General features: G+C 42.0%; 1 pseudogene; it reads left to right on the top strand.

Annotated features, from left to right (window-relative positions):
* The first annotated feature begins 14,614 nt into the window (after positions 1 to 14,614).
* On the top strand, positions 14,615 to 21,678 carry LOC121458319 (annotated as a pseudogene).
* The last annotated feature ends 3,270 nt before the right edge of the window (positions 21,679 to 24,948 follow it).

Here is a 24,948-nt window from a genome sequence, read left to right as displayed (position 1 = left end):
CGTGACCTTGTGGTGGCATACAGATTATTAGATATGGGTTAGTCAAGATGTGAGAGTTAGCCAATAAGAGGCTAAAACTAATGGGCCAGGCAGTGTTTATATGAATACAATTTGTGTGCTGTTATTTTGGGTGTAAAGGTAGCCGGGCGGGACAAAAAGCAGGCCTGCGCTCCTTTTACTACAGTCAAGTTTCCTTTTGTTTTGCAATCCTTTCCCAGTACTTGGGTTGAATCTAAGGCCTCATGCATGCTGGGTAAGCACTCTACCATGAACCATACACTCAACTTCAAATTGCTTTCCCATGTTCTATTTTCCTGGGAGGGCACTTAACAACTTCTGTTGCGAAGTCTCACTTCCTATCAGGCCTTCCCAAACCTTGTTGAGTATACTATATTTCAAAAACAGAATTTATTTTTGTAACTACAAAGTACTTTCAGACACACTGAAATGATTAAAAAGTAGAAAGAAAGGAACAGAGAAAAAAGAAAACAACTTCCCCAAGCCCCATCATCTAAAACAATTCCCATCAACAATTTGTGTACCTTCCCCACAACTATTACATATAATTATAATCAGAGTGTGTATGATTTTGCATATTCATAAGTAAGTAATGAGGACTAGGTGTAAAGTTCAGTGGTAGAAACTTCTCTTTCGCAGGTGTGAAGCCCGGGGTTTGATTTCTCACAGTACACGTAAAAATAAAGATGAATGAATGAACTCATCCTTTTTCTTGTCAAGGCTGTTAATATTTAGGCTGAGTCATCCCCCAAAGACAACTCTTGATCAATCACTTGCAACCTTCTAAATTAATTTCAAAACAGTAACTCATCGCCTTCAATCTGATCTGAACTACAGCCAAGAGTAAACTAGTTTCAGCCTTGTGACTTGCCAGAGGAAGGACCTCCAACAATAGACTGTGAGACTACATATTCTGACAGCACTCCACATTGCCCAGACCTGCCAAAAAAGTATCGTAGGCAATTGTTCCTGGAATGTCATCATTCATTTCAGATTTCTTACTTGATGGTGATATGGGAGGGGCACGGTTTTTCCAGTGTCTCGCCTGAAGCTTATTCGTCTCATAAAGTCACTGATGTTCACAAAACTAGGCAGAAATGCCCCCCTTCTGATGACAGCATCTTCTAATGCTGGATACTTCATCCCAGTTTCGACTTTGTAAAGTGGTGAAACTATTAACTCACTGTCTGAAGTGAGACAATGCCAAAGCATCCACAAGCCTATGAATACAGTTGAAGGTTTTCCCACTAAAGCCTGTAATAGAGTCAATCCTATACATCATTGCCCTTCTAGAGGCCAAGGCCAGCTTCTTATTGGACCCCAAGTTTGACTCCCTTTTCTTTTCTTTTTATTTTTTTTAGATTTATGTATTTTACTTTATGTTAACAAGTGTTACATCTGCATGTATGTTTATATCGTGTGTGTGCATTTACTGAGAAGATCAGAAGAGGAGGTTGGATTCACCTAGAATTGGAGTTACAGACAGTTGTGAGCCATCATTTGGGTGCTGGGACTGAACCTGGGTTCTCTGAAAGAACAGCAAATGCTCTTAACTGCTGAGCTATCTCTTCAGCCTTTCTTTGTTGGGAGAGGCTGCTAGTTCATTCCTCAAGTGCACTGACTTGAAATAATCACACAGAAAACTGTATTTATTGCAATACTGTTTGGACAAGAGCTTAAGTGTATTTCTTGCTAACTCTTATATCTTAAATTAACCCATTTCTATTAATCTGTGTATCGCCATGTGGTTGTGGCTTACCTGGTAAATTCCATCTGGCATCTGTCTCTAGCAGGGCTACATGGCTTCTCTCTGATGCTGCCTACCTTTCTCTATATATCTCTTCCAGCCTGGCTATACTCTGTTAAGCTATTGGCTGAAAGAGGCTTCTTTATCAGCCAATATCAATATAGCATTCATACCACACAGAGGGAAATCCCACATCACCTCTACTTTTCTGTCTAAATAAAAAGGAAGGTTTTAACTTTAGCATGGTAAAATTACATACAACAAAACAGTTATCAAACAAGAATTGTAGTTACAATATTTATATCTACTTTATCTTTTATCATAACTAAGGAAAACTGTAACTATCTATTCTTCAACTCCATCAAAGACCCCCAAAGGATATAATATTACCTAAGTAAACAGGAAGTACATTGTAAGCAACTTTCAAAACTCTAGAGTTGACAGAGACATCTCGCTACCTAGACAGACACCCAAAGTTCTTCTGTACCATTGAAGCATCCAATTTTTAGCCTATAGGCCCATAGTAACTGGTAGACTTTTTCATGAAGCAGAAATTTCAAAGACAGCTCTGCCTATATTGGCAGTATTTCAGTCACTTTCTTCTGTGTCCTGCAGAATGCCTGACAGACTCTTTGATGAAGCAGAAACCCCAAAGGGTGGTCTCACCATCTTTATGCAACTTCAGCAGCCATTTTTTTTTGTGGGTCCTACATGTCCAGTTTATACAGCATACCATTAAGAGGTCCAGCCAAGAGGAGTTTCTTGCGCAAATGGTTAATAAACTCCATATGGAGACTCTTTGATGCCCATCATCCTCTTGAAGTAGATTGGTGCTGCCAAAAACAAATGTGTCTCATTGTCATGTAAAATCATAAGTTATTAAGACATTTTAAATGCCATATTTCATAGGTCTTTGAAAGGTTTGAAGACTATCAAACTGAAATATATCTCCAACTAGAAAACTTAACTAACATGACTACAAACTTGACTATTATAGATGACTATCTATTAACTTGTATTTCTTAATTACACATTACATTTTAAAATGAGCTGCACAAACACAATACTTTAATCAAGAGCAGATATATTTCTATCTATCTATCTATCTATCTATCTATCCATCTATCTAACAAAATTGACCTAAAAATTGTATCACTAGACCAAGATTCATACCAATGCAAAGTATTCATATCTATAGCATATCCCCCTTTAATTGTGAACAAACATTTATAGACAATCATCTAGGGAATTTGGGCGTTATTGTCTAAACTATTTCCTGTGGATTGGAGGCTCTGTTAATCAGGTCTGTCATAGGGTATCCTTTGTGGTAGGTCCATCTCAGCCAGAAGTCCTGAAGTCATCATGGATGTTGGATCATTGTTCCAGAAGGTCTTGTTTGTTCAAACCACATTAGTCTGGATGGAATTCACAGGTTCTCATCCTCTGTGGAAACAAAAATAGAACTTCTTTTCCAAAGTAACATATCCTTAGATCAAAATTTTGAAGTCAAGATACCTTTAAAATATATATGTTGGGTTATCTTGGCAGCCCATACAATGAAATGTCTCTCTGTAATTAGCTCATTCACAGTCAAAAAATTCAAAAAAAAAACAGTAATATAAATAATCCAGACTCTCTGTGTATATTCCATCTTTATGTGGCTTATTTTTCTTACTCTATTACTTTTTCTATAAGTTAATATTTAATTATCTTTCTCAAGCCTACATACATTTATCTAACACTGTTACCCATTTAGAGGTCTTTTTTGCCTGTATTTCTCTTTATTGTGCATCTGTAATTCTTTTCTAACCAGGACCACTTCTTAAAATGCTAAGCTGTATGGCTATGACTAAGGCTGTTTTGCCTTTTGACTCCACCCAGTCCAACATGGCAGAGGTTCATTCATTGTTTCTGCGAACCATGCTTACAGTCCCATTTTGAGACACACATCGGATCTATGTTGCCATTAAACAAGTTATATTACTCTGCTCACAAACCCCATTTAAATGCTCTGTAGCCAGACCTCCTGAAAGAGTCAGAGTCATTTGTGCTGGTGAACCAGGAAGGTGTTATTTTTTTTTTAAAAGAAGCCACACAGCCTAGGCAGTTTGGATGCTCACCTTGCTAGACCTGGATGAAGGTGGGTGGTCCTTGGACTTCCCACGGGGCAGGGAACCCTGATAGCTCTATGGGCTGACAAGGGAGGGGAACTTGATTGGGGGAAGGGGAGGGAAATGGGAGGCGGTGGCGGGGAAGAGACAGAAATCTTTAATAAATAAATAAACGGAAAAAAAAGAAGTCACACAGCTTTTACTGTACCTCTCTCAAAGGAGTTGCGTGACTCTGCTTCCCGTGAGCCCATCTGAAAAAAAAAAATGTGGCTACCAAGAAACTGTGATAAACTCTGTGTGTGTGTGCCTAGAATTCCTTTTCAAGCTTTCTCAGGTTTTATGTGCGCTTAGCTATCACTCATTGGCATGCCAATCTGTTGTTGGAGGCTGCTCATTTGTTCCCAGCTGGGATTCTCCTCTGCATGCTATGAATGTTTTATTGTCATTGGCTAATAAAGAAGCTGCTTTCAGCCAATAGCTTAACAGAATATGGCCAGGCTAGAAGAGAGAGTAGGTGGCATCAGAAAGAAGCCATGTAGCCTGGCTGGAGACAGATGCACATGCTGGATGGAACATGACCCAGTAAGCCACAGCCACATGGCAATAAACAGCTTAATAGAAATGGGTTAATTTAGGCTATAAGAGTTAGCCAGAAATACACATGGCTCACATGGGCAGCAGACTGCCTACAGTCAATCATACATGGTTCACATGGACAGCAGACTGCCTACAGTCAATCATACATGGTTCACATGGGCAGCAGACTGCCTACAGTCTATCACACATGGCTCACATGGACAGCAGACTGCCTACAGTCAATCATACATGGTTCACATGGACAGCAGACTGCTTGCATTCTATTATACATGGCTCACATGGGCAGCAGACTGCCTACAGTCTATCATACATGGCTCATATGGGTGTCATATTCTTAGTAAACCAGGGCTTAGTTCTGATAGCCTGTTGTGTCAAAGGCTTGTGAGTGACACCAGAGTTGCTGGTCTATCAATCACATTCTCATTTTGTTTTTAATTTTTGCTGCCTTGCTTTTCTAACTTTTAAATGTTGGAATTATTTTAGATTTACAGAGAACTGGCAAATACAATATAAAGAGTTTCTAATAACCTTCTGGTGGTCTCCCATTGTGCTGACATTTCATATTTTAGCCTGGATTTGCCTTGACCAAAACATGAATACAGCAGCACTTACACCAGTAACTTTCCATGAGGGGAGAGTACTTCAGCCTCATTTGGTAACACCTTTTTGGCTTCCTTCATTCTGTGACCATTTCTCAGGTTTTTTTGTTTCAGTCTTGGCACATTGCAGAGTATCATGTGGCAATTCCCCCTTTTTTGTCTTTCTAGTTAGGTATTACAATATGACTCAGTTTGAGTTCTGGGTATTCAGTGAGAAAACAACAGAGGCCAAGTGCTTCTCGCGGCACCCATGTGTCAGATCAAGTGGTGCCATACAGGGTCACGCGTCAAGCTTAGGTCTGCATGGTCCTAAAGTTACTAGCTCTCTCTCTCCTGACTGGTCTTTGTAAATGAGTCTAAGTATGGTGGACCGGGTCTCAACTTTCAGCATGAGTCAGCATTACCCAAGAACTGGTTAAAAGTACCAGTTTGTGGGCCTCTTTCCCGGCAGTTTCTGACTGAGTAGGCTGATGGTGAAAGACCCTCGGTTTCAAGGGCACTGGGAGATACCCCCAGACTCAATAAACCAGGCCAGTGGATGCAATAAGCAAGAGGCTTCTTTATTGATCATAAGCGCTGTGGGTGACACAGCAGCTCCCGCTAGCTGTACACACCCTGAGCAAGCTCTCCAACCAGTATTTATATGATTTTACAGGTTACATAATGGGGGAGCATAGCAACAGCAATTTCATTGGTTCTTTAAATGGCGGACTTAGGTCATCCTGGGGACAGCAATTCAACAGTTTTGATAAGGTACCCTAGGGGGCTGAATGTTTTCTCATGACCAGATGCAACCCACAGATATCCTGTTCTGGTGCCAGCTGAACTTTGGGACTTTTCCATCTGCAGCTCAGCTTTGTTTAGCCGATTCTAGCAGGGCACATGGGTACGGGGGGCGGGGGTGTCTTTCATTTAGCAATTTGTACTAGAAGGTTAATAAATTAGGATTAACTGGTTCTCAGGCTGAGAACATAGAAGATAGCAGAAAGCTTTTTACATTCTCTCAAGGTAAAACTCAGATACTGACTGTTATACTTTACAACCTCTATTATCAGAGCTCATCAATTAAACCATTGTATTTGCCCACTGTCTCCTGGTACCTCCAGATGTAAACTGGAATCTTATGCCTCTCCTCTGTTGGCGCCAGTTGTCCACAACAGAGACAGTGTCTAACCCAAAGGTCACATATCTCTGTCTCCTAAAGGTTAACTCAGTTCACATCTGTCATTTATCAGGGATGGCCAGGACACCACTCTCAATTTGTAGGGAGAAGCTCTGGCCTTGTAAATAAAACAGCCAGTTGTAAAATGACCTAAGCTTCCCAAACATCTGAGAAAATAGCTCACTGTGAATAAATGATCCTTGATCTGCTGGGAAAGGTGCTGAAAGTCTGTTCTCATTCTCCTCTACATTCTTATTTTTGGAATCTATATTTTTATTTTCTTATTCTTGGACTCTTCAAAGGTAGGGTCACGGGTTTGTGTTTCTAGGTGCTGCTGTGGACCTAAGGACCACTGTCTTTCCGCTGCAATAGAACAGCCCGACAACAGTAGCTTGAAAAGAAAGGTTTCATCAGCTCACAGTTCTGACTACAGTTCATCACCAGAGCAAGGCGCAGTGGCAGGAGCTGGAGGAAGCTGCTCACATCACATCTGTAGTTGAGAAACAGAGAGCTACAGATGCCTGCTTGCTGGCATACAACTCCTCTCTCCATTCTAAATGTTATGCCCAAATCCACAATCCCCGACAAGCCGACAAGGAAACCAAGAGTCCCATTTGTAAAAGCAAAGAGCCTTTATTTTAATCAACTTTGCAAACTTGGTCTTCCCGCTTGTCCAACGTATTGGAATAACCAGAGAGCCCTGAGCTCAATTAGAATAGGGTTTTATAGTAAGTAGTAAAGGTGGGGGTGAAGGGTTTCTGAGGTTCTAAGAGCCCTGATTGGCTGATATTCCTCTAGGGTTTCCTGGTGACTGTGAGCTGCAGGTGTTTCTATCTACAGTGCTTGGAATGCCAGGAATTCCCTTTGAATGGTCTGTCCTTGAGGGGTGGGGATGGTTTCTCCTGCAGCCTGGCTCCTTCTCAGGGTAAAAAATTGAGACTCCAGCCTCTATTGAAATTCATTGATGGTCAGTGTCCCAGTGATAATGGTTGGAGGAAGTAAAGACTTAGATTATCATGGCTGGCCTTTACACTAAACATCCCAAGATCCCTTGCCCAGAGAATGGAGATGGAGTTTCCCACACCAGTGAACACAATCAAGATAATCCCTGCTAGGCACACCCAGAGACCTGTCTCCTAGGTGATCCCAGAGTCCTGCGAGTTGATAAGTAACAGTAGTCACCACAGTCACACCCTGGGAGCCCCTGGTCTAGAGCAGATGTTTAATTGCTGGGCCTTAGGCTTCAGACAGGATCATCTGGGAGAAACCCTAGGAATAGAATATATATTCCCAGGCCTAACCCTACCTTCTGATGAAGGTGGCTTAGGGTGGTTTATGGGAGTCTGCATTTTCATTGACACAAGGAGCCCCTAGGGCCCCTGCTCTTCCGTGGACAGAGTTGGATGAAGTGTCACTTGGTGATGGCCTGTGGATACTGCTCCGGCTGCAGCTGCTTTCTAACAGTTCCGCCCCAGAAAGCCAGAACTGCAAAGCCTGGGAACCCAGGATGTCTGAATCACAGGCCCCAGGCGGCTCAGACCTCTCATCCTTTGTTCTTCCCACCAGGAAGCCTCCAGTCATTGCAGTTGGTGTGAATCACATGACTTCTCAGAAGCACAGCACCAGCTGGCCTATTCCAGCCTCAGCAGGAATGCTCTGAAATCCTGTCACAGAAGGTATCACAGCTCAGTACAGTGAATCTCTGGGCTTCTTTTCTTGTCTAAATCTTGAGTCTTTCAATATACACCCACTGAAATTGTAGGATACAGATGGTTGGCCGTGTGGTAGAAGGAGGGATAACAATGTAGAGGTGTAGTCATGGTGTCTGTGTTACTGCCTTATAGTGCAGTGACAAAGCACTATGACCAAGCAACTGGGGGAGGGGGAAGCAGTGAATTTGATCTACACGTCCACATCCCAGGCTGTCTAACAGTAAGGTAAGTCAGGGCAGAAACCTAGCAGATGCAAGGGCTGAATCAGAGACCATGGGAAAATGCTGCTTACTGGCTTGCTCCTCAGCTTGTTCCCTTATAGAACCTAGGACACCTGCCCAGAAGTGGAACCCTCAAGAGTGGGGTGGGACCTGCCATATCAATCAATAACCCAGGAGAGGCCCGCAGGCTTGCCTACTGGTTCTGCCCAGGTGACTCTAGTTTATGTTATGCTATCAAAAAACTAATCAGCATGATTTTATTGCATGAATGTCAAAAATTGTAACTTTAGTATGTAAATATTACATTTATTTTTATATTGCATTATAACATTATTATTTATATTGCAGTTATTATCTAATTATATTCTATCTCTATAACTGCTCTTATTTTAAAAGTTACTTCTATCTTTAGTAAAATCATCACCACCATTGTGACTTTTAACTCACCAAAAATAGTCCAGGGCAGAAAAGATAATTCCAAATAACTTTAAATGGTATTTAATACAATGAATTAGATACCTTATTTTAATATAAAAGACAGATAAAACTTTTAAAAGCTAGCTTCTCTACATATTATTTTCTTGGGGAGATCCTAGCAAGTTGCTACAAATTTGGTAGCTTCAAACAACAAATGGGACCAGGCATGCTGTTAGTGTTAAAATATGTGCTTGGCATGCAGGAGGGTCTGTGTGCCATACCCAGGCTTAGTGTGTGTGTGTGTGTGTGTGTGTTCTCAGGGTGGTGGGGCAGGACACTGACTATTATGATTGTTCTGTCACTTTAAGAGACTAGCCATGCCCACTCCCTGCCTCCCTCCCCTCCTCTTGCCATCTTGGCTGCTCTCACAGTCTTCTCTGTCCCCCCTTCTTCTTGCTCTCTCACTCTGTCCTCTTCTCTCTTTCCCACCTCTCCTCTTCCCCCTTCTCTCCTCTTTACTTCCCATTCCATAATTCAGCTAATAAATATCCAATTCTATTCTGTATGATGTGTCTGTCCACTTGTCTCCCACCTGTTCGCGCACAGGTCGACTCACTGTCGCTGGGACCAGCTCAGCACTGCATGGATGGGCCCTGCCCAGGGCTGGTGGCTCTCATGGTCAGGGACCCGCTGCTCGGGACCAGGCACCAGGACTCATTGCGAGCTGCTCGGGATCCACAGGCAAAAATCATAACACTGACGGAGGCCAGAAGGACACCATCAAACAGCTTCGTTAGGCCCTGGAACAGAGTTCACTGCTGGATTATGGTCCTTGCTGGCTCATGACTTCCTATCACTCTTCATGCCCTCCTGTCCCCTGTCTCAAATTCATCTCTCATCTTTTACAAGGACATACCTGATGTGTTTGACGTGTGCCTGAATCCCAAAGTCTTCGTGTTGAGCTAATTACTTCTGGGAAGATTCCCTTCCTAAACAAGGTTACATTTAAAAGAACCAGGGTTAGAGTTTAAACATGGATATCTTTGTGAGGAACACAATCCAACCTCCTGGGACCCCCCCTCCCCCACCGCACTAAAAGTATTGCACAACTATATGGAGTGTATGGGTTCCAAGCAGTGCCACCTGATGCCTGCCTGACTGGTGCCCGCCATTCTGTTTAGCTCCCAATCTGCCCACACAAGGCTGCTCCTTTGGCAGGGTCAATGAAAACTGCTCAGAGCCTCCTAATATGTAAGCTGCTATTTCTCTCCATTGTCCTCAGTGAGCGAATGCTGAGGGATGGCCAAGCAGGGCTGCACTTGTCCCAAGTTCCCTCAACACTCCTCCTACAAAGGCAGTCATTGTAACAGAACCCTGCAGCCAGTTAGGCTGTTATTATCAGTATTATTTTTGCTCCAACAAAATTTTGTATTAGAGTTTTTTTTTACTTTTCATAAATTTTACAAAGTCATTCTGAAGATTTTCCTTTTACAGTGTGGTTTTGATCTAAGCACATTAAAAGTGCATGATCAACTAGAGGTTTAGCACCATTAAAGTGACTAAAGCAGGAGGATTATATAGATCTAAAGGCTACTTCTGAAAGGAGTTTTCTAGATTAACTGGCTCCTTGGCTACTTGGGTTAGCCCCAGGAAAAAACAAACAGCAAGTATTTTTGCCCTATTTATGTCCTGGTCAATTATTTTTAAATTCTTGTATCTTTCTGCCTTGCAAAACCAAAACTATTTTTAAAAAATCCCATTCCTATGTGTTGTATGTGACTGATAACTATCTCTCATGTAACTTCTATAAAATGCCAGACCTTAGATTTTATGCCATTTCTGTTGTCCTTCCCCATGGCATAATTATAAAAATGCCCCCCCCAGTTTTGTTTTTGAGACAGGGTCTCTCTATGTAACCCTGGCTGTTCTGGGACTATGTAGACTATGCTTATCTGACTCTCACAGAGACCCACCTGCCTCTGCCTCCCAAGCACTGGGGTTAAAGGTGCATGTCAGCATGCATGGCAGGAGTGTCCTGATGAGAAATCTGTGAATGGAATATGTGAGCTATGATTCTTCTATCCTAAGTATGGGAAGCTTGCAAGGTCTTGTTATGCAGCTCAGGCTGGGCTTAGATTCATGGCAATCTTCCTGTCTCAATCTCTCATTGTGTTTGTCACCACACCTGGCTGAGAACCTTTTCTTCCCCCAGAGAGCCAGATGGTGAATCAGTTAGCTCTTGGAGTCAATACTGTTGCTGCAACTACTCTGCTGTGTTATAAACATGAGGATATCTCCATGTTTGTGTCTGATAAAGCCACTTATATGTGTAGGCTAGCTTTCACACATGATTCGGTTTGCCAACGTCTTGTTAGAAATGCCTACTTAATCTGGGCTGACAATGCTCTTCCCATGAACCATAGATCATCTTCCCTGGCTCCACGCCTGAGAAGTCTCCTTCTCCACCTTTTGAGTTGTTTGTTATGGCTGTCCAAAGACTCCCCAAACATTACAAGTTGTTGCTGTTTTCCTTGACTTCCCCCAGATATGGAAGAAAAGTTCCTATTTCTGAAGACACCATATACATCAGACCCAGAGCTCTGAGGCCCCTGAGCTGGAACTGACTTGAAAGCTTCCTCCCTGAGGACCATTGTCCATAGTACCAGACACCTATTCATGTTAAGAGGAAGACAACAATTTTTTTCTCTAATGCTTTCTTCTGATAGTTTTGTTATTATTTATTATGTCTAAAAATGTATATGATCTGGGAGTCTTACATCTTCTGGAATATAACAAACAGATATTCTGCTCTAAATTCCTTCTCAAAAATGCTTAAAAGAAAGAATGTAAATCATACTTTTTTCTTGAAGAATTCATGGTGTAGGAGGTCCTTCTGTCTTTGTGTTGCTTTCATTGGTTAATGAATAAAGAAACTGCTTTGGGCCTGATATGACAGAACTTAGGTAGACGGAGAAGATAGAACTGAATGCTGGGAAGAAGGGCAGAGTAAGAGAAGTTATGGATCTTCTACCTGAGATGGATGGTGGTTAGAATCTTGCCGGTAACCCACAGTCACTTGGCAATACACAGATTAATAGAAATAGGTTAAATTAAGATGTAAGAATTAACCAATAAGAAACTAAAGCTAATGGGCCAAGCAGTTTTTTAATGAAGACAGTTTCTGTGTGGTTATTTCGGGGGCTAAGCTAGCTGGGCAGCAGGAATAAACAAGGGGCCCCGCTCCTTGTAACAACAGGGAATGGAGCTATCCATTATGAGCTGCACTCTATAGATGCAGAGCTATTATTCCACGTAGGCCCAGTACCAGTCTACCAACTGCAAGAGTGAGAGCAAGCTTAGAAAGTCCAAAAGTCACAAGGTAACCTCATGAACAAGCAGCTCTGACTCCTGTGTCACCTGTCACAATACTAGAAGCTCCCACACCCTCAGATGGATGTAGAATGATAGGGGAAGGAGTATGGTCAATTAAATGGGGAAGGGAAATCCTGAGTGCATGCTCTATGTGTTAACCAGCTCAGTGTTGGGAGCAGGTTACAATGACGACCAATGTTATTACTTTGGGAGTGGAAGGGGGCTTAAGAAGAAGTGTGGGAGAATTGTTTCCATGGACACAGTAGTGTATCTGTCATCTATTTCTTGTGGAGAGAGCAGTGGCTTGGGACAGAAATGCAGATGTAGTAGCAGGTAGACTATGTAGCTTGGTTGGGAATCTGGGAGGATGGGCTGGAGAATGGCAGACAGGCATGGCGGGTGCAGAATGTAATGCAGATGTTTAACTCATATTAATGAACATCAGAAAGCATCCATCACTTGAATAACCAAGTAGACAAAACAAACTTAGGAAGGTTAGCTAGTACTTGAACTGGAGATGCTGCCTCATGAAGAGAGGGCCAGAAGTTATCTCTGAAGTCTATGTCATAGTTCAGCCACTGGCACCTCTGAAAGCCTAAGTTATCAGACATGGGCAACATCATTTCAGTGCAATGTCTTGTTCCAGGAGATTCAGCCACCTGTGTCCTTATGATGGGGGGCAGCAGCATGGGTGGGAGGTGTTCTACAGGAATTCTAGGGCCTTCGGTTTGAGGACCGCCATGCCATGTCTTGCCTACTACTCATGACTACTATATACAGTGGGTATAAACTTACAATTAGCCGGGCGATGGTGGCGCACGCCTTTAATCCCAGCACTCGGGAGGCAGAAGCAGGCGGATCTCTGTGAGTTCGAGACCAGCCTGGTCTACAGAGCTAGTTCCAGGACAGACTCCAAAGCCACAGAGAAACCCTGTCTCGAAAAACCAAAAAAAAAAAAAAAAACTTACAATTACACATATGCAAATAAATCATGATGTCAAGTTGCCTAAATCAGGAAAGAACCAATCAAAGTATTATTGTCTCCTTAGCACTGTAGCTGGGATATTTAGCCAATGGTGTATTCAAAGTCTGTAAGTCTTCTTCGGCATGCAACACTAGTCATTCTGTTTATATTTGTTTGACAACTTTTAGGAAACAAGCTGGTCTGGTTAAGGATCTTTACAGTTACTGTGGGTTTTGGAAACTGAACATTTTAATGGGAATTATAAAAGTTGTACCACCTTTCTTGCCTTAAAGTTATACCACTCTCATTTTTTAATGGTCACATGCCAATACATACAGACCCAAACACTGCTTAGAGCCCATCAGGGCGTTGTCAGGGGATGGTGGATTTAAGGATGATCCTTCATATTGACATTGCTGTCCTGTTCTCTAGCTGGTCATGTGTTTTGAGCTAGCGCAGATACCCCTAGATGTTAGGGTAGTACAGTCAAGGTTGAAAAGAAGAGAACCCCTCTAAACTCAGAAGTTTGTTAAGAGCGTTAGGTGTTACAGAACAAGGCAAGGTTTGGCTAATGAGTACTGGACCAGGCCCCAGAAAGCACAGTCTCTTTCCTGTTAGTTTTGTTACAGTCTTTGCTCTGTGATGCTAATGGTGGTTCTAACCCTGACTAAACATTTTCTTTCAAATGTCAGCTGTTATATATGCATACTCTCTGGCCGTTAGCTTCAGTTATCAAGAAGAATATAAGAGAAAATAAAATCACCAGACAGACAAGATAGTGGCTTTTTACGAATCATCTGTGGGCAGATGCAGACCTCAGCACAGGAGTCTTGTGGCATAAGAGGATTCAGATCATTTGTGAGGGTGACCAGTGCTGGAGAGGGTAAGTAGCCTCCTGTAAGTGCTGGCTTAGCCATGTCCAACCCTGCCGAAGGCTACCACATGTCTGGTTCCACCCTGACTTCTTGATGTTAGAGAGAGAGAGAGCTTTTGATTTAGATGGAGCTAGGGAGAATCACAAAGGGGGTAGCTCCTAGCTACTTGATTGTACTTCCTGCCTGCTCAAGTAATATTATCTCCCTTCTCAGGCCTTTGATGGGGTTGAAGATTAGATAGTCATAGTTACTGTACTCTTATGATCTAGCCAAGCCATTTCCTTTTCAAGACTTAAACTCCATAGGATAGAATGTTTATTAAAACATTTAGCATATGTTCCTTGCTTAATATTGTTTATGCTGGTTGTAATTCTAATTATACTTGATATCTGTTCCTAATGTATATAGTTTTATTTGGGTTTGGAACTCTCTTGTTTAAACAAAAGGGGAAGGTGCATTCTTCTCCTTCAGCCAATAGCCTTTAAGATACCAGCCCACTTGGGTGTGGTCTCTTTGGCTTTAAAAAGCAGCAGTAACCCTGCACTTGCTCTCTTGCTTCTGGCTCCTGCTTTGGGCTGCTAGACACTGTTCCTGGTTGCACCAAAGACAGTGATCTCTAAATTTTTCCCCTTAAATAAATAACCCTTTTATTTATCATAATTCCTAACTGGTGTGGGATTGTTTTGTCACTTATGCCTTCAGCTCCTCACTTTTCCTCCTAGTTTTCCAGATTCAGAATTACATTGAAAACAGGTTCCCAACCCATTTCAGGGAACACCAATGTGCACATTCGTATGAAGGAGTTTTCATTGAGACACAATGGTGGACCAGCTTCAAGGAACATAGGAATCTGTTTCTTGTGAAAATTTCGAAAACTATATGAAGGAGCAGTGAAAGCCACATTTATGTACACGTCATCCAGTATGAAAGATACTTTGAAGGTGTGTGACTTTCTGTATATGAAATAAGAGCAATCTTTCACATAGAAAAAAATGTTGATTCTCCACCAAGGTGCAGTTCCTACAAACTAGATGGAGATTGGTAATATCTCCATGGGTCCCTAGAAACACATGCACATACATCATATATTGAACAGAAAACTATCTTAGACAATAATTTATGACAGAAATGTACTTTTAAAAAACAACTTTTTAAAACATTTGTTTTAATCTTTAGGGAATTTTGTTTTCTTGTTTCTGGTGGCTGCTGCCACTCCTTGGAGCATGGGCCCAGCACTACTTCCGTTGCCATCTTCACTCTTCGTTTTCTTAACTTATTCTCTAGTCTAATAGTCTTTCCTTTAAAAGTTACTATTAACTGAGTACTATTGTGTATGTACAGAGTATCTGGGCCATGGCGTGGTATAGAGGTCAGAGGACATCTTTGTGGAGTCTTGGTTCTTTCTTTCTTCCTTGTGTGAGTGCTGATATTAAGTTTAGGTCATAAGTTTTTACTTTTTCCTCTGAGCCATCTCAATACCCACCTGCTTTCTCTCCTAACCACACTGGGATCACACTGAGGGCTCCCACCCCCGGCCTGCTGTCTCTAATAACCCCACTGATCACACTGAGGGCCCCCACCACCAGGAATAATCTCCTTATAGTACTTGGGTGCACATGTCTTCTGTCCCTTCAGCATATAAGGTAATATCCATAGGCTCTGGGGATTAAAATATGAATCATTTGGAAGCGATTGTCCAATCTGAGATATGCTGTGATTATATACTGACAGAAAATATGGGAACCACAATACAATATTTCCCCAAGTCACCTGCTAATGATATTGTCACCCATGGAATTCTATTTCTACTGAAAGTGTTTCTACATGTACTGCCCAAATTGCATGCACAAGGCTGTAAACTGAAGCATTATTTGTAGTAACAAAAAGGGATAGAAAAAATAAACTTTGGTATATGCATCTCATAGATAAAAATGCACATTCTCACATTCTCTCTCTCTCTCTCTCTCTCTCTCTCTCTCTCTCTGTGTGTGTGTGTGTGTGTGTGTGTGTGTGTACTGACATTAAATCTAAGACATAAGTATAAAAGTAAGGAAAGGTGAATAACAACATGTTTTATGCACTAATAATATATTTAAGATCCTCTGTATACATCAATGGCTATATAACATCAAGATGCATATAATGTCATTGATTGCACATTTAATGGTAAATTTGTGTTATGTGCATTTTGCTACAATAAAATATGTAATACCGAGTGGTATAAAACTCTGGTTCTGGTAAAATTTGGTGTGTAATGTTTTTATTTATTTACAAAGTTTTTACTAATAAAATTTATACCATTAAATACACATACACCACACATAAATACGTAAACACAATTAAAATAGATATTTGAACTCATACAACATGAAGTCTGCCTGTTGCAGAAACCTCCTCCTCAGGAAAGAATAAAATGAGTCCTTAAAGTCAAAAGCAGATGTAACTATTTGTCCATTATCTTCCGTCCAGGAGTAGGAAGAGCCAGCAGGAATCTGAGCTGTTTGGTAAATCCCACTGTGACCATCAGCTCAGAGGGAGATGTGATTGCCATCAAAATCAAAAGCATCCTTAAAAACAGTTAGACTCCTTCAAGCTGGGGGAGGAGTTTGAGAAAATCACACCTAGGGGATACAAAAACAAAATGAGACTTTAAACCTTCAGAGAGCTGCATTTAATCAGACTCTTGTATTGGGTGCAACAACCAGCATACATTTTAGGGATTCTTAGACAACTTTTTGCCTAAACACTGAATGTGAAGATGTTGAAAGTCTACATTAAGATCTTTTCAGATTTTTATTACTTATTCTAGTTTTACTTCTGTGGATGAGACAAATGCCTGACAAAAGATAGAAAGGGTTTATTTGGCTCCAATTCCAGGCCGTGGTCCCTCATTTCAGGGATGTCAAGGGAGGAACAGCTAGTCACATCTCATCCACAGTCAGCAGAGAATAAACAAACTCTTCCTTTCCTTGTTTTCTCACTGGCTCTCAGCTAATTCTTTCTCATATTGTTCATGCCCCCCTTCCCCAGCCCAAGGAATGGTGCTGAACATGGGGCTGGGTCCTCCTACATCAATTAGCCATCAGAACGATTCCCCATAGCCATATCACAGGCCAACCTGATCAAGGTAATTCCTCACTAGGATTCTTCCCAGGTAGCTCTAGGTCCTGTGAAGTTGACCACTACGTTTCCCCGTGGGTGGGGAGATGAACTTTGGTGAACTCCTGAAAATGCACATTAGACAGTGGTTCTGATGAGATGCTCAGTGGGCCACATTTGGAGAGTATGTAGCCCTCTGGAAAACAAAAGTTTTCCCTTTCATTTTGTCAGCTCCACACATGGAGTTTTACAGTGCACACAACTTGTGTTAGCTGATATAGATGAGGCTGTAACCCTGTAACAAATGAGTCTGGGGTTCTTAATGCCTGAACACAATGGAGAAGTACTTCTAACTCAAAATACATATGAAGTGTTGATATAGAGATGAGGAGGGGTGTGTGTGTGTGTGTGTGTGTGTGTGTAGCTTTTTATCTCTCAGAGACCCAGGCCAAAGGAGGCTCACATACCCCATCATACCCCATTCCTTGGCACTGCACCATTATGTGGGCCCCTCAGTCCAAAGGGAGAGCAGGAGAGTCCACACTGTTCATTTTCACAGCCTCAAAGCAACACACATAGTTTTAGTTTCATCTTATGCCTCCAATTGAAATATAGCATTTATTTATAATATATATTTTACCTATATTTGGTTTATTGCATGTTATCAGTTCCCCCATACTAGAGAGTACCATCTCAACAATGGTATTTTTCATCTTTTTCACAGAGCCCACTGGTTGGTGTATAGTAGTTGACCAATAAATCCTTTCTGTTTGAGGGAAAGAACTCAGCAGAGGACTGTTAATCTCTACTAAAGTCAATATTCTGATGAAAAGACTTCTGCCATAGAGTTACTAAATAAACATGAGACTTTGAATTCCAGTACATGTAAATTGAAAGACTTTTGGCCTGAGACAATTAATAAAGGCCTCTGAGGTATCTGTGATGCAATCTTTAAAAGAAACTAGGAAAACAAGTCCTTAAAACCATGGATAAGAGCGGGAGAGGGGACTTTTCTCCTTAGCTGCATTGGGACTTTGGGAATCTCTCTCATGTTGTTGAAGCTGATACTTATTTCTGATTGATAAAAATAAGATTGTCTCTACACTGCCAAAGTGACGACTTCCTTAAGTCGTCACTTTGATTTTGTAAATCTTTCCCCTCCCCAGAAGAATCACCCAGCAAAATGCTGCTGGGAAGGTTTTAAAACAAAAACTTTATATCGTCTAAGGCCAAAGTGCCACAATAGATGAGAAGACTTTTAAGACTTTTAAGACATCAGTGCTCAAATGTGCCAAGCCGAATTCAGTCCTGCTTTACAGAGTACAGTAACCTTAGATAACAACGCCTTGGTGCATGTTCTGGACTGGGATGGCAAAGAGGCCACGGTCCGCAGACGGCTGGTGGATGGGAAAATGGTGGTGGTGGTGGTGAGCAGTGTCTCGCTTTTTTCCTTGACTCCTATAACACCTACCAGAGAAGCACCCAAGTCGCCTGCTCTAAAGCAAGGAAGTGAGCCTGGCTTCTCTTACAAGAGTTGAGAGAAAACATGTGCAGGCAACTTCATCAGAGTTTGAAACGCATAGGGACTGAGGAGTTGAAATTCTAAACAGAATTTAAAAATAATGTGTCCCTGGTTCTCCCCCGACACATGAACGAAAGCAGGCATAGACTTGTGCGATAACAAAGTCTTCAACAGCGAAGGAAGGTTGCTGTGTTGCTCTGCCCTGAAGCAGGATCGATTTGTCACTGCTTAGAAGAAAAGAGGATTTGAGTTAGTTGTGAAGCTGAGGTTGTTCTCAGTGTGTGGGCAAGTAAACACAACCAAGGGCAAGTGTGTGTCTCTACAACACCCCCATGTTATTCTTGATTAATCTTCACTCTAATCCTGTGAGCTAAGACGCACTAGTCCATAGAACAGAAAACGGATTCATTCATACAATGGCCTGCCTACACACAGAGAGCTAGAGTGTGGGGGTGCTGGGATTAGAACTCAACTGGCTGAATGCTTTTTTTGAGTCCTTCTGCTTCTCTCAGCAAGGCTTCCCAGGTACCTTTCCAAGTCTGGAGATGGGAGGGAACCCAATGATTCTTATCCCAAGCTCTACCAGCATCAAAATTAAATAAAAAGAAACCATCTCAGGCATAATGTAACAGAGTTAAAGGAAAGATACACTCCTCTACACTGAAGAGAACAAAAAGCCTGCCTTACTCTCAACACAGGACATTTTTCTTGCTGAAAGGAAGGTTGAGTTTAATTCTTTGTTACATTGAAAGGAGAGGATAAGAATGAATTTATTGCTGGACGGTGATGGCACATTCCTTTTTAATCCCAGCTCTTGGGAGGCAGAGGCAGGTGGATCTCTGTGAGTTCAAGGCCAGTCTGGTCACAGAGTGAGTTTCAGAACATCCAGGGCTACACAGAGATCTTGAAAAAAAAATGAGTTTACTGCTTTCTATAATGATATTAGCCAGTAGGATAACAATGGTTCAATAATTACAATAAATTTCACTAGGAAGAAATGCTAGATTTAGAATCTAAGGTTTATCTCTATCAATCAGAACTTTGGAAAAGTCGTTGAATCTTCCCATGACTCAGAAGTCCTTAAGTAGTAGGCAGTGCCTTAAGAAGGCTTTCTGAGAGAACTGAACATCATATGGATTTGTCTGTTCTCTCAAAGTCATGCAATGCTGCATCCATGTAAGTTAGTAAACTTATTTAAAAACTGGACAGCACATTAGATAACCAAAATGCTTTGGTGTAGAGCCTTAAAATACTTAAATAAAAGTTTCAGATCCCAAAGTATATTCCCTTCTCTTTTCATATCTCTAAATATGTAATTACATAACATAGCCCACATATGTAGACCCACGATGGTAAATATGTATCTGTTTTATCTAATATAAATACCTTTTCAAACTTCCCAGAATTGTCATATGTGGATAACACTGAGTTAATATTTCCTAGGTGTCAATTTTATCAGTTTTACTGAAATATTTCCATCTTCTATCTTCTAGGAGAATTTGTGAATAATGTCACCTGTATTCGTACATGCCAGATAGTATTAGAACACTGAGTCTCAAGGTCTTGGTGCTTTCAAATTGTGACCCAACCTGCTGACGTTATTTTGAATAAAATTTCCAGGTATAATCTAATGACTGTTTGCACAATTATCAACATGTGACTCATTTTTTAAATGTGGCTTTATGACAGAGTTAGCAAAAGAATCTGTGAGAGAGGGGTAGCCTCGTCTATGAAGTGCACAGGCAGGATTAGATATTCAGGTATTTCTTCTCTCAATAAGCATAGCATATCCACCCTAACTCAATATCATCTTGACTGTATTAATAAATAACATTATCTTTGACCAAACAGCTCATAGTGTTATGCTGGAGATGAATATGAAAGACATATGTAGAACTAAGGAACACTCCAATTGAATGCCCAACTATGTTACAAAGAACACGGCAAGCACAGCCACACGGCAGGAAGTCGTCATGACTGAGAGCAGTCTGTTTTATCTGCAGTGGAGCCCACCTTAGGCCTGGAGTAATTTAGAAAACACATGGATCTGTCACCTAGCTTTGTACATAGGTTAAAAAGGCCCTAATCAATCACTGTCCACACTAATCCTGGGAACTTGATAAGCAAAATGTTACAAAACAAGTGGCCATTGCTGGGCAGAATGCTCTGACAGCACTTTTGTAACTAATTTTGAAATTGATTTTGTATTTAGCAAAAAGGGTTTCATAGACCTCAATGACAAAGACTTCAGTCTGAGTAGAGAAGCAAAGGTTCAGTCCCTCCTTCTCTTCCCAATATTTAGAGAAGTTGTTTCCACACATCATGGCCTTGATACAGTGTGCACCACCTGGCTTACGTCAGTTATCATTATTTAGAATATTTGAGGATTATGGAAATATCTAAAGGAGGCATAACCAGCAGACCATATTCTGCAAGTTAGATGTTCTCAATGTATTACTAGAAAAGACAGAGAAAACTTCACTTGCTCAAAGCAGGCGATTCTAGTCATGCATGCCTAGAATACAGTACTCTGAAAGCAGGATTGTGAGTAAAATAGGCTACATAGCTATGGTTCCACCCCCAGAGATCATTTATCTTTTATTTTATACATTTTAAATTTTTTTTTATATTTATTTATTTATTATGCATACAATATTCTGTCTGTGGTGCAGGCCAGAGGAGGGCACCAGACGTCATTACAGATGGTTGTGAGCCACCATGTGGTTGCTGGGAATTGAACTCAGGACCTTTGGAAGAGCAGGCAATGCTCTTAACCTCTGAGCCATCTCTCCAGCCCCACATTTTAAATTTTTTGACTGTTGATGCTCAATCTCATACTGCCGCTGACAGGCATTGGTGGCCAGATTCTTCCGGGATGCCTCATGTCAAATGGAAGAATCTATCAGATGGCACCTGGCATGGTCCAGATCCTGTACTGGTGTGGGGAAGAGGGGCTGTTTGTGTTTTCCCGCAGGATGCTGACAATCCAATATGGGTACCTGAGCAGCTGGTGCGTGCTGTGGATTTTCCTGTCCAGAAACCTGAAGACAGGACAGAGCCGAGAGATCAAAGAGATTCTGGCTTGTCAACTGAAGAGTTGAGGGATTCCAGAGGAGCTGGCTGCGGTGGTCCAAGTGCCAAGGATTGTTCCTCGCCTGTCTACCCATCTACCCATCCCATGATATCGGCAGCCACAGCTGTTGCTGCCACAGCAGCTAAAGCTGCTGGATTTTTCATTAGTCAGTCAGTTGCTTCCTGCTAGCACAAAGGATACCTTCTCAGTGAAAGACCCTCAGAGAGGACCTTTCCTCTCTGATGAAGACCCCAGAACCAGGACACTCCGAGACCAGGCCACAGGATGCAAATAGCAAGAGGTTTATTCAGTAAACACAGGTACCTGCGGGCAGCAAGTCTTTCGGAGGACTTGTGCGCCTGCAGACTGGGGGGAGGTCTTTTTATAGGGAAGAGCAAAAAGCAAGTTTACAGAAGCAAAAGCGTGGTTATCGGTTGACCGGAATGAGGCGGGGACATGAATGTTTTCCTCTCTCAACAAGGGTGTCAGCAAAAAGCAAGCTTACAGAAGCAAAAGCAAGCATGGTTATCGGAATGAGGCGGGGGCATGAATGGTTTCCTCTCTCAGCATGGATGCCTGGCAACAGTCATCCTGTTCCTATCTTATAGCTAACCTGCTTTGTTGATATCCTATCTTATTGACATCTTGCCTTGCACTCTTCCTATCTCTATCTCCTGCTCTGTCAGGCACATGGGATGTTCTTACAGGAGCAGGCTGGCTGCTGATCCGGAGAGTTTTTTTTTTAAAGCAAACAGGATGTTCCCCCGGGAGCATGCTAGCTGCGGGTTTTGAGGAGGAGGTCTGTAGGGTCTTTCATTTCCCCCTTTTTCTTTTTTTTAATGAGTTAAATCTTTTACTCAAAGCAATTACAGAACCTCGGTATCTTGTTGTGGTAACAGGTGATACTGATGGGTCAGTACTAGGGCCTGAATGACTGACAGCCTGTCTTTTATAAACTGGACCAGGCAGTTTAAGATGCAGGGCCCAAACAGGAGTATCAGAAGGAGGATAATCAAGGGACCCATCAAAGAAGACAATAGAGTTGTAAACCAGGGAGACTTATTAAACCATCCTAAGAACCATCCTTGCTGTGATTCAAACAGCTTTTGTCTCTGCTTTAACCTCTCTCTAAGCTTTGTCATGGATCTTCTAACCAATCCAGTATGGTCAGCATAAAAGTAACATTTTCCCTTGAGTGTAGCACAAAGACTCCCTTTCTTTAAAAGCAACAGGTCCAGGCCCCTCCTGTTATGGAGCACCACCTCTGAAAGATTTGCTCAGACAATAGCCATATGAAAACTAGTACAACTGATGGGACAAAATAACTTATACTTTACAGAGCAGTATTGGGAGAAGATAGTAGAACATCTCTAGGGTGTGCAGAATAGCTCTTAACAAAATTATCTGAATGAGGCTTGAAAGTAACTACATGGTAGACATTGTGAACCACTGTAGACCCGAGAATAGCACCCAACACTGTGGCAATAATAGTCTATTGACTACAAAGAGCTTAACTCAGCCCTAAGAAACACATGGATGCCTTCTCATAAGAGGCAAGTTCAGTATTATGGAGACAAATTTCTTTTGCTGTAGACACCGGGAGTGTTGATCCTCAGCTCCAGAGAATGTGCCGGAGAAGTCAGTTTCGGTCTAGCTGGCACCACATGGCATTTACGGGTTTCCATTTCATCCTCTAGCATCAGCTTTATCCAAATGTACAGGGTTGTGTCCATTGTGAGAACTTTAACAAACAATGAGAGAAAATGCAATACAGGATGACAAATGTTCAAAACAAAACAAAAAGCCCTAAAGCCAGAGGACAGCCAATGAGGACATAAATTTCTTTTTGAGACTGACCTTACCCATTTGTAAGTACAGCATTAAAAAAAAAGTTTTAACATCCCATTGACATCTATTTTATCATATACTAAACCACATCTGTTTATCTTTTGAAAACCATATCATTTCATAACCCCACAGAATAAAGTAAGATTTTCCTGTAGAAAAACAAAACCTGTCAAGAGGTAAGAAAGCTTTTTATCTGCACAAAACGGACTGATCCGGAAAAATCTCAAACTGTACAAAATAATTCCTGTCAATAGGTCCCAGACACACAGTGGAGGAACAGAACAGAATTGCCTTTTGCTTCTGCTGTCTGATATTGTGCTTCAAAAGACACTAAAAAAAAAGGAGCAGAGCCCTGTGGGTTTCTGGCTCTAGGAAAGAAGAGCCTTAAAGGTGATGTAAGCCCACCTTATAGCAGATGTGCCTGTCCTGTGTAAGCCTTGAACTCAGGATTTCATCACCAGGGTCAGCCACTGTCAGCGGATACATGAGCAGCAGCTAACTAGTCAGGCAACAGAACTAGTGGCAGCCATTGCCGGGGTGTTTTGAACCCAGAACAGGACAGGAGGGAGGGAGGGAGGTCTGTCCAGTCAATTTTGCTGGTCTCCAGGGCCAATTATGTCAATTTGTTCTTTAGAATCTTATTTATCCTATCTATCTGACCTGAGCTTTGGGGTTGGTAAGCTTAATTTCCAATTGATCCCCAATGTCTTGGCCACACCCTAACTTACCTGGGCAACAAAGGCAGGTCTATTATGGGACATGATAATTAACCTTAGGATGATTTTTTTTTTTCTGATCTTCTTAGCCATTACATTGGGTGTCTCAATCTTGGTCAATGTATAATGGCTATCTTCTTTGGCAAATGCGTGGCCTCCTGGAGGCTCAAAATTTCCTCAGATGTCAACAGTCCTTTTTGCCTGTATATTGCTTTGAAGCATACCTGCTGTTAGTATAGACGTTCCCTCTGCCATCTGTAGAGCTTGTATCAAAGCCACAAGTTCAGCGTTTTGGTGGGGCCGCCATCCCTGAAGGGAGGTTACTGGCCCAGATCACTTGCTTCCTGTCCACCAATGTTGCCCCCGCCTTCCGCTTACCTTCAGTCTTGTGTACCTGCTTAGCTCGAACCGCCAGCCTTGTGCCCCTGGCAAGCTTCGCCCTCATTTTCGGCTCTGCCTGGCACAGCTTAGCCTGCCATTTTGCCATTCGCCTGTCCTTTATGCAGATGCTGGTAGGATCCATAGTCCATCGACGTCAGCCCAGCACAGGAGCAGTAGTCTGGCACAGGAGGGCACCTGTGGTAGCATGGTGACTGCTGTATCGCAGTCTGACATGGGTGAGGGGAGCAAGACTGTAGAGTGAGCAGTCAGGGCTCATGCAGGCTTTAGAGCAAGCACAGCACCAAGGCAGTTGCTAGTCTTCCTATCTCTATCTCCTGCTCTGTCAGGCACATGGGATGTTCTTACTGGAGCAGGCTGGCTGCTGATCTGGAGATTTTTTTTTAAGCAAACAGGACGTTCCCCCAGGAGCATGCTAGCTGTGGGTTTTGAGGAGGGGGTCTGTAGGGTCTTTCACTCAGGGCAGGTTGCAAATGTCGTAGCCATTCAAATTGAG

This window comes from Microtus oregoni, unplaced genomic scaffold (genome assembly GCF_018167655.1).
Source record: "Microtus oregoni isolate MIOR12 unplaced genomic scaffold, Mior012 000017F_ref0000208, whole genome shotgun sequence".
NCBI classification, from domain to species: Eukaryota; Metazoa; Chordata; class Mammalia; order Rodentia; family Cricetidae; genus Microtus; species Microtus oregoni.
Note: the sequence above shows the minus strand (reverse complement) of the source record. Positions and strands in the feature narration are given on the sequence as shown.